This window comes from Sus scrofa, chromosome 1, assembly GCF_000003025.6.
Source record: "Sus scrofa isolate TJ Tabasco breed Duroc chromosome 1, Sscrofa11.1, whole genome shotgun sequence".
NCBI classification, from domain to species: Eukaryota; Metazoa; Chordata; class Mammalia; order Artiodactyla; family Suidae; genus Sus; species Sus scrofa.
Window position 1 is genome coordinate 73,111,448 of NC_010443.5, and position 13,603 is coordinate 73,125,050.

The 13,603-nt window shown below is 44.1% G+C and overlaps 1 long non-coding RNA gene across 1 annotated transcript; it reads right to left on the reverse strand.

The window, feature by feature from the left end:
- On the reverse strand, positions 8,311-12,921 carry LOC100519934. Its single transcript, XR_002343684.1, has 2 exons — positions 12,751-12,921; positions 8,311-9,992 (listed from the first exon to the last, which is right to left on the reverse strand). It is a non-coding gene; the product is annotated as an uncharacterized LOC100519934 (long non-coding RNA).

Consider the following 13,603-nt stretch of genomic DNA (forward strand, 5'->3'; position numbering starts at 1 on the left):
TGTGGCCTAAAAAAAAAAAAAAAAAAAAAAAAAAATGTTGACCAATGTTTATGTAGTACTAACAATGTACCAGACTCTTTTTTCTTTTTGAAGTTTTATTGAAGTATATTTGATTTACAAAATTGTGATCATTTCTGCTGTACATCAGTGACTCAGTTGTACATATACACTCAATCCACTATCTTTCAGACTCTTTATTGATTGACTGATATTTTTTTTCTTTTCAGGACTGCAGCACATGGAAGTTGTTAGGCTAAGGGCCAAATCTGAGCTGCAGCTGCTGGCCTATACCACAGCCACAGCAACACCAGATCCTGGCCGTATCTGCAAGCTACACTGCAGCTTGCAGCAACACTAGATCCTTAACCCACTGAGGGAGGCCGGGGATCAAACCTGTGTCCTCATGGATACCAATCAAGTTCTTAACCTGTTGAGCCACGGTAGTAAATCCTCTTTCAGTTTCTTTTCCCACATAAATTACCACAGAATATTGGGTACCAGACCCTTCTAAAACTTTGTGTAACTCATTTAATTCTTCCAACAGCCTTATGAGATAGGTACCATTATCATCAAGTCTATTAACAGAAAAAACTTGCCCAAAAAAAAAAAAAAAAAAAAAAAAAAGGAGTTCCCGTCATGGCGCAGTGGTTAACGAATCCGATTAGGAACCATGAGGTTGCGGGTTCGGTCCCTGGCCTTGCTCAGTGGGTTAACGATCCGGCGTTGCCGTGAGCTGTGGTGTAGGTTGCAGACGTGGCTCGGATCACGCGTTGCTGTGGCTCTGGCGTAGGCTGGTGGCTACAGCTCCGATTAGACCCTTGGCCTGGGAACCTCCATATGCCACAGAAGTGGCCCAAAGAAATAGCAAAAAGACCAAAAAAAAAAAGAAAAAACTTGTGTACCATAGAGAATTTATGTAAGTGCCTAAGCTCCTTTTGCTCCTCAGAGCTAGGCTGGGAGTCAAACGGAGGCAGACTGGCTCTAGCAGCCATGCCTTTAGCTGTTACGCTGAGTTGGATGCATGGATGTGTTCAAAGCCAGAGGCATGGAAAAACACTGTCAATTCAGAGAATGGTGAAAAACCCAGTGCGGCTAAAAATGAGGCTGAAAAGTCAGGCTGGAGCCAGACAATGAAAAGTGCTAAGGAAACCCAAAAACTACTTAAACTGATCAACAAATTCAGCAAAGTAGCAGGATATAAGATAAACATTCAGAAATCAGTCACATTTCTGTATACTAGCAATGAAAATATTAGAAAAGGAATACAAAAATAAAATATGTTTTAAAATTGCATTCAAAAAAATCAAATACCTGGGAATAAACCTGACTAAGGAGGTGAAAGACTTATATGCTGAGAACAATAAAGCATTCACCAAGGAAACTGAAGAGGCTTCAAAGAAATGGAAAGATAGTCCATGCTCCTGGGTTGGAAAAATTAATATTGTAAAAATGGCCATGCTACCCAAAGCAATCTACAGATTCAATGCAATCCCTGTCAAATTACCCATGACATTTTTCACAGAACTAGAACAAATAATTCAAAAAAATTTATCTGGAACAACAAAAGACCCAGAATTACCAAAGCAATCCTGAGGGAAAAAAACCAAGCAGGAGGCATAACTCTCCCAGACTTCGAGCAATATTACAAAGCCACAGTCATCAAGACAGTGTGGTACTGGTACCAAAACAGACAGACAAACCAATGAAACAGAATAGAGAACCCAGAAATAAACCCAGACACCTACGGCCAATTAATCTTTGACAAAGTTGGCAAGAATATAAAATGGGAAAAAGACAGTCTTTTCAGCAAGTATTGCTGGGAAACCTGGACAGCTGCATGCAAACCAATGAAACTAGAACACACTCTCACACCATGCACACATATAAACTCAAAATGGCTTAAAGACTTAAATGTGGAGTTCCCGTCGTGGCGCAGTGGTTAACGAATCTGACTAGGAACCATGAGGTTACAGGTTCGGTCCCTGCCCTTGCTCAGTGGGTTAAGGGTCCGGCGTTACCCTGAGCTGTGGCGTAGGTTACAGACGCGGCTTGGATCTCACGTTGCTGTAGCTCTGGCGTAGGCCGGAGGCTACAGCTCCGATCTGACCCCTAGCCTGGGAATCTCCATATGCAGCGGGAGCGGCCCAAGAAATAGCAAAAAAAAGACAAAAAAAAAAAAAAAAGACTTAAATGTAAGGCAAGTCACCATCAAAATTCTAGAAGAGAACACAGGCAAAACATTCTCTGACATCAACCTTACAAATGTTTTCTCAGGTCAGGCTCCCAAAGCAACAGAAATAAAAGCAAAAATAAACCAATGGGACCTACTCAAACTGACAAGCTTTTGCACAGCAAAGGAAACCATTAAAAAAAAAAAAAAAAAAAGACAACTTACAGAATGGGAGAAAATAGTTTCAAATGATGCAACTGACAAGGGTTTAATCTCTAAAACATACAAACAACTTCTACAATTCAACAGCAAAAAAAGCCAATAACCCAATTGAAAAATGGGCAAAAGACCTGAGTAGACATTTCTCCAAAGAGGATATACAGATGGTCAACAAGCACATGAAAAAAATGCTCAACATCACTGATCATTAGAGAAATGCAAATCAAAACTACTATGAGGTACCACTTCATATCAGTCAGAATGGCCATCATTAATAAGTCCACAAATAACAAATGCTGGTGAGGGTGTGGAGAAAAGGGAGTCCTCCTACACTGTTGGTGGGAATGTAAATTGGTACAACCACTATGGAAAACAGTATGGAGGTACCTTAGAAATCTATACATAGAACTACCATATGACCCAGCGATCGCTCTCTTGGGCATATACCCAGACAAAACTTTCCTTGAAAAAGACACGTGCACCTGCATGTTCATTGCAGCACTATTCACAATAGCCAAGACATGGAAACAACCTAAATGTCCATTGACAGATGAATGGATTAAGAAGATGTGGTATATATACACAATGGAATACTACTCAGCCATAAAAAGAACAAAATAATGCCATTTGCAGCAACATGGATGGAACAGAGACTCTCATACTAAGTGAAGTAAGTCAGAAAGATAAAGACAAATACCATATGATACCATTTATATCTGGAATCTAATATATGGTACAAATAAACCTTTACACAGAAAAAAAAATGATGGACATGGAGAACAGATTTATGGTTGCCAAGAGGGACAGGGAGGGAGTGGGCAGGACTGGGAGTTTGTGGTTACTAGTTGCAAACTATTGCATTTGGAATAGATAAGCAATGGGATCCTGCTATGTCTGGTCACTTGTGATGGAGCATGATAATGTGAGAAAAAAGAATGTATACATGTATGTGTAACTGGAACACCTTGCTGTACAGTAGAAAATTGACAGAAGACTGTAAACCAGCTGTAAAGGAAAAAATAAAAATCATTATAAAAAATAATAAAAATAACAAATTTTATAAGATGAAAAAAAATTTTAAAGCACTAAGGGCTGTGAATGGGGGTTTCTATTCTGTCTTCTATCAGCAAAGTTTAGCCTGCCAAATTTTTAAAGTGAGGATCAAAATGATCAGATCTACATTTCAGAGAATAGCCACAGGGTAGAAAGACTAAAGGCAGAGAGGCAGAACTTTGACAAAAGACTCAAGTCCAAGGAAGGCATGGGGAAGGGGGAGAGAGGCAGGACACCTAGACATTTCTGACTTGGAATTGACAGGATTTTGTGGCTGGTGGAAGATGAGGACAGAAGAGGAAGGAGGCTCCCAGGCGTGTGATGAGAGAGACTTGGCAGGGTGGTGCTCTGAACAGAAAAGCAGTGGGTCTGTAGAGGTCAGGTAATGAGTTCAGTTTTGGACACATTAGGTTTCTGCCAACCTTAGCATCCGGCAGTTGCTGAGACAGTTAAACCACCTCAGACACTCTGGGCTCACAGAGAGAATTCTTTGCAAAATCAGAAATATGAAAACTTCCTGAAGTTTCTTAGAAATTCATTTGATTTTAAATTTAGATATAATTTGAAGAGAAACTGAGAAGCAAATCATGATGGTGATTGTGCTGTTACAAAAAGTGCCGTCCTACCAAAATTAGAGAAAATACTCTCTTTATACTAAGGAAGAAATCCAAAAACAATCAAGCTAACCCCAAATAAGGTCTATGAGAAACCAAAAGCACATACTTTTCAGCTACCTAAATATTTGAGTTCTATTTTAAAGACATTGGCATTGGGTGTATGCATTTGGGATATGTTTAGTTTTAAACAGATTTTTCTCATCTTGACCTTATGTCATAGTGCTTCTGCTTTTCTCCAAACTGTTTGCTTCTATCTACTAAGGCTAAACTTAGTTCAAAAGACACCCATACAATAACTAATTATTACTTAATTTAGCCAGAAATTATATGACTAGATTTCAGCACAAATATTTAAAGCACACGCCAAAATAGAATTTTGAGCATTTTTTCTAATAAATAAAACAGTTCACATTTGTTTAAAACCATTTCACAAAAAAAGTGGAAATATGAGTTATATTTCCTTCTCCATGAGCATTGATGATTACTTTTAAAAAGATATACACAAGTTTTTGGTTGCTTTTCTATACATTTATATTAAGCCAAGGGTTGGTATTGATGGTCAGTTTTAAGATTTCAGAGTAAAGCCCTGCAATCCTCTGCAGGTAGCACCTCTTTACTGAGAAATAGGCTTTGGCTTGTTATCGGGCTTTAGTAAAGACTGAATGCTTAACCATGGGCCTCCATGTAACCTGAGCTGCCCATCAGGACCCAAATGTGGTCTAACCACCAACCCATAGAGTTGAGTGTGCAATGCAGCACTCCATTGTCAAATGAAGGTGGCATGTATGATACTGGGCTTGAGCAGGTCCTAAAGATACATACGAGTAAGTTACAAGAGAATGTGGCCCAAATGTCCATGGGCCATATTCCTGCTACACAACCATCTCTCTCCCAGCCTGTACCAACACCTTCACAGGGAGTTCCCTATGACCAGTTGACAAAGGAAGAGAAAACTTGGACCTTGTTTACAAAAGATGCTGCACAATATTCAGGCAATACCCCAAAATAGACAGCTCCAGCTCTACAGTGCCCTGCTGGGACATCCCTGAAGGGCAAGCATAAAGGGAAAGGCTCCTGATGGGCAGAATTACAAGCAAGATACTTGGTCGTTTCTTTTGCTTGGAAGGAGAAAAGGCCAGAGTTATAAGTCTATACCAGCTCAAGGTCTGTGCTCAACAGTTTGGCTGGATGGACATGGAAAGAATGTGATTGGAAAATTGGTGACAAGGCAGGCCAAGAAAGAGGTATATGTATCCACCTCTCTGAATGGGAAAAGAATATGAAGCTATTCGTGTCCCATGTGACTGCTCACTAAAAGGTAATCTCACAAAGGAGGACTTTAATAATTGAGTGGATAAGATGGCCTGTTCTGTGGTTTCCAGCCAGCTTCTTTCCCTGACCATCCCTATCATCACCCAATGGCCTCATGAATAAAGTGGCCATGGGGGCAGGGGTGGGGATTAGGCATGGTCCCAGTAGCATCGGCTTGTATTAAAGCTGATCTGGCTACAGCCACTGCTAAGTACCCAATCTGCTGCGGCAGGGACCAACACCGAGTTTCCTGTATGGCTCCTTTCATTGGGGTAATCATCTGGGTGGAATATTGACTACATGGGACCACATCCATCATAGAAGGGACAGCATTCTTACAGGAATAAACACTTATTCTGGACATGGATTTGCCTTCCCTGCATGCAATACTTCTACCAAACTACCATCATGGGAAGTTCCTGTTGTAGCACAGTGGTTAACAAATCTGACTAGGAACCATGAGGTTGCCGTTCGGTCCCTGGCCTTGCTCAGTGGGTTAAGGATCCAGCGTTGCCGTGAACTGTGGTGTAGGTTGCAGATGCAGCTGGGATCCCTCAATGCTGTGGCTCTGGCGTAGGCTGGTAGCTACAGCTCCAATTCGACCCCTAGCCTGGGAACCTCCATATGCCACGGGAGTGGCCCTAGAAAAGGCAAAAAGACAAAAAATAATAATAATAAAAAAATAATAAATAGTAAATTTTAAAAACTACCATCATGGACTTAGAGAATATCTTATTGACCATCACAGGGATTCACACACTGCTTCTCTCAAAGAACTCCACCAATGAGGTATGGCAATGGGCCCAGGGCCATGGAATTCACAGGTCTTACCATGTCCCCCACTCCCCTGAAGCAACTTGATGGAACAGTGGCTTTATGAAAACTCAAGTTACAGCTCTAGCCAGATGGCAATATTTTTACAGAACTAGAGTATTGAACTCCAGGAGGGTATCTGCTCCAAATACAATACTGTTGCTCCCACAGCTAGAATTCAAGGGTCCAGGAGTCAAAGGGGAACCATAGGCATGGCATTCCTCACCATCACCCTAATAAGTGATCCACTACCAAAATTTTTACTTCTTGCCCCTGAAACCATGTGTTCTGCCAGCCTGGAGATCTCAGTTCCAAAAGGAGAAATGCTTCCACCAGGAGCCACAGAAACAGTTTCACCAAACTGGCCACCCAACCACTTTGAGCTCCCCCAGACCTATTAATCAACACAGCAGGGAGTTCCTGTACTGGCCGGAGTGACTGATCCTGACCAAGAAGGGGAAAGGGGATTGCCACTAACCAGTGGCCGTCAAAGATGTGGATGTCTGGAATATAGAACCTCTGTTAGGGCATCCTTAATACTACTGTGTCATATGATTGAAGTCAGTAGAAAACTACAACCAAATTCAGGCAAAGCTTTGGGTCAGCCCTCAGGCTAAGCACCATGACCAACAGAGGTGCTTGCTGAGGGCAAAGGAAATACGGAATGGATAGCAGAAGAGGTAATATAAATACCAGCTATACATGTGACTGGTTGCTGAAATGAGGACTGGAAATAGTTGCATTTCTTCCTTATGTTTGTATATACATAAAGCAAATATCTGTTTTCTTCCCTCTTATTCCCTTATCATCTACACAGTATGTACTGACAGTGGTTAACCTCACATTATTTACCTTGTGGGATATCAAGAAGTGAACACAACCCAAAGTTTGCATCCTCTTCCAGGGAAGGATTGGTGTTTTGGGTTGTGTGCAGGATAGTTCTATCACATTAGACAAAAGTACCACCTTGTTATTGTCTTTATTTGGAGATTGCATATGACTCAGAAATGAATATGGGTGCTAAGCTGACAAGAGTTCCCATCATGGCTCACAGTAACAAACCCAACTAGTATCCATGAGGACATGGGTTTGATCCCTGGCCCCACTCAGTGGGTTAAGGATCTGGTGTTGCCAAGAGCCGTGGTGTAGGTTGCAGATGTGGCTCAGATCTGGCATTGCTGTGGCTGTGGCATAGGCTGGCAGCTGTACCTCAGGTTCAACCCCTAGCCTGGGAACTTCCATATGCCACAGGTACAACCATAACAAGTTTTTTTAAAAAAAGAGGTCAAATATGTAATGATGAGCTCATTCGCCAACTTGGCCAATCCCAAATTAGTCAACCAAATACAAGCAAGGTTTTGCTGTGAAGTATCTTGAAAATGTTATTAAATGTCTACAATCATTGGCTTTCAACAGACTGTCCTAATCTGGGTGGGCTTGATTCCATCAGCTGAGTAGAACTGATTCCTTGATGAAGAAATGCCACCTGCGGGTGCAACATCCGCTTGCTTCCAAATTCCAGCCTTTTTCTGCCTAGAGCTAGTGGAGGAATATACTTGGAAGAGTCAAAGAAAAGAACTCAGGAATACAGATGGAAATGACAATTTAGGGAATCAAAGCGACTTGTGGTCCTTTGTGTAGATATGAAAACAGTAGGAGTGATTAAACAGACTGAAGGATATAGGGGATGTGCGATTTCCTCTACCAGGAATATTCTTCCAGATCCTCCATAACTCAAGCTCAAAAGTACAAAACCATCCATAATCACTCAACCATGGCCATGACACTTGCCATCCTGGTGTGTTTTCCTCACAGCACTACTTGACAACATACTGCCTATTTGTGATTATATACATATTCTTTTTCTCAACTATAGTAAAAGACCTTGTCCAGCATGTTCAGCATTCAATCAAATCTTCAGTATTGAGACACTTGGCTGGCATTCAAGTTGCTAAGTACAGGTGCCCCTTAAAGGCTTAATGATGTCCACTTTCAGATGAATTCTTTTCACCAAGCTTCACTGCAATGTTCTGTTTAATGGGAAACTAGTGAGATATATTCTTCATGGTTTATAGGACCATGATAACTCAGTGTTCCTTGCGTTGGAAAGACTTAAAATTCAATGGATTGCTCTTTCAGCCATTTTTTATTTACAGTTTGTGTTTAATGCAAATCAATTCCATAACATGAGAAGTTACTATGAATCAAAGCATAAATACACAAACACAATATACAATCCAAAAGAGATGTACAGCATTCAGGTATGAAACAAGAGGGAATGTTCATTCACACACACAGTAGCTTGAGATCTGTTGGATGTGGCTGTTCCAGTGTAGGTTTCTAAAGATCCGGGCGGGGGAGGGGGGAGGGAAATGACTTTGGTTATCAAGACTACTGTGGCCATATTCAATTCTGGAACATCTAAGCATCAGTGTGTGACCATGCGAACAAAAGACTTTAGGGAGTGTCTAGTTTTAAAAAGGTTTCTCTGCATTGAGGCAGTCGTGAAAAGATTTACTTTCCAAAATCAAGTCCACTTTAGGCTTAGGACCAGGTTCTAACTATCTAAAAATATTGACTGTTAACAGAAAGTGTTCCAAATGTGGCTATTCTGATTCAATTTTTTTAAAAAAAGTATTTACAGAGAAGAGTATAAAAGTTTTTCTGAATTTAATATAAGCAAGCTTCCAGTCTTCACTTTCCAAATATTTGATTTACAGTTTGGCTCATTCACATGATTGCCTTTTTAATTTCAAGATTTGTCAAATTTACCTTCAAAACAGATCACTTTTTTTTTAAACTTTAAAAAGTACTCAACATATGCAGGAATAAAAAGCATTTTGAAATCAGTTGAGATCAATGTACTACTCTTGGTTATCATTTAGTTAAATGAATCTAGCACTCTTATTGAATAATTGATAAGTATATAAGCCAAATGTACTCATTATGCTTGGATTTAGGGTCATTCCAATCCATCATTGCCCTGGCACATTGCTACATAAACAGTCAAACACAATGTCAAACCCAAAGCCCCAGAGGAAAGAGTTCAGTTCCCAAGAGAACAGTGAGAGCTTATCATAAAATTATCTTGAGTACATCAGTATTAAATCAGTACTGCTGAAAACAGTACACTTGGGATGTACAGTAACACTTGGAAGTTCCTCCTAATGTACGTATAAGTAGAATCATGAAAACTTTCTGTATTACCTAATTATTTTATGGTCTTATAAATTTAATGAACCAAATGAAAACTGAATCTCTGTTCCACATCACATTCTTTCTAAGATAAAAATCTATTCTCATTTTCAAGGTAGAGTTTTATGGGTCCATACTTCTTAAGCCACATTTAAGGAAATCATCTCAACTAATTTTGGAGGTTGTTGATCTTCATCTTGTACAGGAAACTCCAGCAGATTTAATAATGGCATTCATCAGCTAGTCAAACCCTTCACATGCTCTTCAAACCAATTAAATTTGGGATCCTCGACATTCTCTGTCAGTAAAATTAGGTGTGGGATTAGCAGATTCATTGAATGAAGATTCTTTTTTTTTTTTTTTTCCTTGTCACACTGGATGTCTAGATGCCATTTGATTTGGGTTTAGAATATGGGGAAGAATAGATGTTTCTTGGCCTGAGTCTCTTAACAGTAGAGATGTAGAAGGGAGACCGAGAGCACGAAGAGACTGGCTGTGGACTGCAGAGCACCGTCACTTGCCTTGGTGGTGGCATTCGCTGGATTGGGGGCGGCCGAAGTACTGTGGGTGGAGTTACTTGAAACTGTTACAAGAGTTGTTTGATTTGAATAAATCTAAAATATATAAAAAGTTATACCGATTAACAGTTGTGCCCACATATACTTAATATGCAATTTAAATGATATATTCTTAGATTGCTCTTTTCCCGTTGTTCCCTTACCCACATCATTTCATTCTGAATTTTTACTTAATCCCACCCAAGATCCTTCTCTTTAGTTTTAAAACCAACTACCTAGAGATACCTAGCAACAGCAGCCAAAGATTAGCAAACAAAAACATTCTTTAGTAAAAGTATGACTTTGTCCTTAACTCTTTACAAAGTAATAAGGAACTAAATTAGTCCAGTTTCTGTGGTATATTGATTTACTGGCATTGAACAAAGGTTTCCTCTATTTTCCAAGACAGGGAAGATTTTAAAGTTACACAAATAATTTGGATTTTTAAATACAGTAATTTGAGACACACAGTATGAGAACTAAGTCACTGTCTATCCTGGATTTGCTTGGTAACTTTCGCATACTTATTTAATACAGCTTTGCCTTTAACTTAAGGGGCCCTGGGTATCTTAGCTGCTCCCTTGAAATCTTGAAATGATATATAACCCTTCTTGAAAACAGCCACAATATTTGTTTTAAGCTGAAAAATATAACAAGTTCCTGCCTCAAGGCAAAATGATTTCACCCAAAGCGCCATGAAGTCGGTGACTTCACAACAGACAAGAGGATTTGGTGTTGAGTTTTCACCAGCCACAGTCTTCCTGCCTGGTCACCAAGCCCAGTGCTATGGCCAAGGACCGACGTCCCCTCAGTGTCCCACAGCCTGAGAGGCATCATTCACCACACTATTTTCACCACTGTATTTTTCAAATCGAGAAATGCACAGTCTATCAGGGGCACGTGCTAATCTCTCCTTTGTCATGGAACAAAGGCAGATGGGAGATTTCAGCTCTCACTGCAAGAGGGTTTACACGGGCTTCTGATTACAGGCGGGACAGAGGACGTGGCACCAGGCAAGCCTGAGCCACACATACATTTATTTGGCTGCCTATCAATCCGAAGATAAAACCATTCTATCTTTTGTTGTAAACACATAAGGTAAACCCAGCTCTTTTTGTTGTTAAAACCCATAAGGACATTAAGCAAACACTGACTAAAAAATTTACAAATCCTATCTAAAATAGGCGAATTTTTAAAATCTCAATCAAGTCAAACATATTTATTGGGCACCTACGGTATCATTCAGTTTGTGCTTCCAGAGAAAGCACTCCCACTAAAAGGAAAGCATTAATGATATAGGAAGTAATTTAAAACAGAGCTCGCTGTTTGGGAACAAGACCTGGTTTGGGATCCCTGAAGGTAATCTGTTCTTATTCAACAAAGCTTCGATGCATCCGGTGACTTTTTTAATTAAGCCCACTGCATCAATAGAAGATGATCAATAGGATCAAAAGATCCTCTAAACCAGAGCAAAAAAATAATTTAATATATTAAATTGACATTAAACATTTTCCCTACCAAACTAGATTTATTCGCTTAATTAAACCCTCTTAAAAAAACTGGGGGGTGGGGGGTAAATCTGGTTGAAAATGAGACGGTCGCGCCCCTCCTCCACCGAGAAATCGTGGAAGGCTCGGGAGCGCAGCCGACCCGCAAGACAATAGGGTACAGTTACCCCGCCCGGGGAAGGGAGCAGAGGAGCGCTCCACTCTCAGGCTGAGCTCCCAGGTGAGCCCGGCGGCTGGGCGGCTGGGCGGCTGGGGACTAAGGACCTGGCGCACTCTTCTTTTCGGAGGAAATGCTCAGGAGACAGTCCTCAGAAAGTCCCAACCGAAGGCGATGGAGAGCCCCCGCTCTGGCACCCTTGCCCTCCACTTCAAGCCACAGCTGCCGGAGACAAATGCCTCTTCTGGCCCTCCCGGCGCCCCCAGCGTGGGTGTTCCAGGGTCAGCCCCTAGTCTCCCTTGTGTCCACCGCGCAGCCACCCGTGGGGCAGCGCAGGCAAGGTCGGTTCCCGGGACAGAAGATCGGGGGAGGGGGTGGCCTGACGGGGACAAAGCCTGGCGGGGACTCGGGGCAGAAACGTCCCACCCGCTGCCTGCCCAGAGCAAGCCAATCTGGCTACCACGAGGTTCCGAGTAACAAGAGATAGACCTGTTAAGGTTGCTCCCGGAAAGCGCAGGGTCATAAGGTCCCTGCCCAGGTTTCAACCTCGAATCATGCAGGACTGGGGTGGGTTAATAGAGCCAGAGAGCTGAGGCTTCCCTGGCATCCACGAACCAGCTGAGTGGAGGATGGGAGAGAGCGGCCCCCCTCCCCCCCGCCAAGGGGATCGTCCCCTCTCTTTGTGTGATGCGCTGGGGACGCGAAGACACTCGTACAGAGAAGCGGGGCGCTCATGGGATCCAAGGAAGACCTTCCCTAAGGGCCTGAGGTCTCCAGGCGCTCCAGAGGTGGGGAACTCACATTCTCTTCCCAGCTAACGCCTCGGACTTCTCAAAGGGGACGGTGGGCGACAGGCTGCCTGGGAAGGGCTGCGCGGAACCTGGGGTGGGGCAGGGTTTTCCTAGCCCACGCATGGAGCCGCATTGTTCCCGGGGCCGAGGAAAAGGTGGGGGCAGCCTCCAGAGAGTGAAAAGTGGGCTCCACATTGCCCTCTCCCACCCCCACCTCAGACCAGGTTATACCAGATTCTGCATCCGCGTCTGCGTCCGCAGCCCGAGATAGGGACGCCGGCTGGTCCCGTGGGAGCGGCCTTACCGCCCTACCGACCTCGGGCGCGGACCCCAAACTCCTCTGGGCCCCAGGGCCTCACCTGCGTAGGTAAGAGCAGTGCCAGAAGCAGCAGCCACAGTCCGAGTCTGGCCACCATCGCTCTGCCCATGTCCGCTCCGTCGGTGCGCGGCGCGTCTCACTGGATGCGGGGTGCGTGCGTAGAGGACCGCTGGCTCTTATCAAGCGCAGGCAAGGTGGGGAGCGCGGCCGGCGGGCGGGACCTTATATACCGGGACAGCCACAATAGCCGTGACGTGGCGCTGCCCGCCCACCCGCGCTCCCCTCCTCCGCCACCACCCCCCGCGCGCGCCTGCTGGCCGCCTCCCCGCCTCCGTGCCTCCCGGCCCCCTCCTTGCTCCCCGCGCCCTCTCCCTGCGCGGGCTTGGGGACCCCGGCGTGCAAGTGGGCGGCCGGCGCCTCTGGCTCCCCGCGGGATGCTTTATGTTTCCCCGGTCGGGCAGCGTGCAGGCTGGCACAAGCGCCCAGCGACTCCCACACAGGACCCGGGGCGAACTCGCGAGCCACACACGCCGCTCCTGGGGCCCGGCCCAAGTTTCCTTTGTTTCCCCGGACCTGCCATCTTACCCCCCAAAAGGAAAGTCTGAGCCTCCCGCGCCGCGGACAGCCTCCAGCCGCCGCTCTGACTGCGGGGCGGGCCCCGGAGCGCTCTCGACTCGGGTTTTCTCACATCCCCGCCCCAGAGGAAGGGGAACTGTGCGGGCTTTGTGTGTGTCCCGGACCTAGCGACGAGAACCAGGGGCGCCGCCACGCGCGTGCCCTTCCCAGGCTGGTCCGCTGGGCTCGCAGGCAGCGCCCGCGCTCCGAGCTGTTTGTGCTCGGCCCCGCTCCCGCCCCTTTCCCCAGCCATTTGCTTTGTTTTGGGAGCTCCTCGT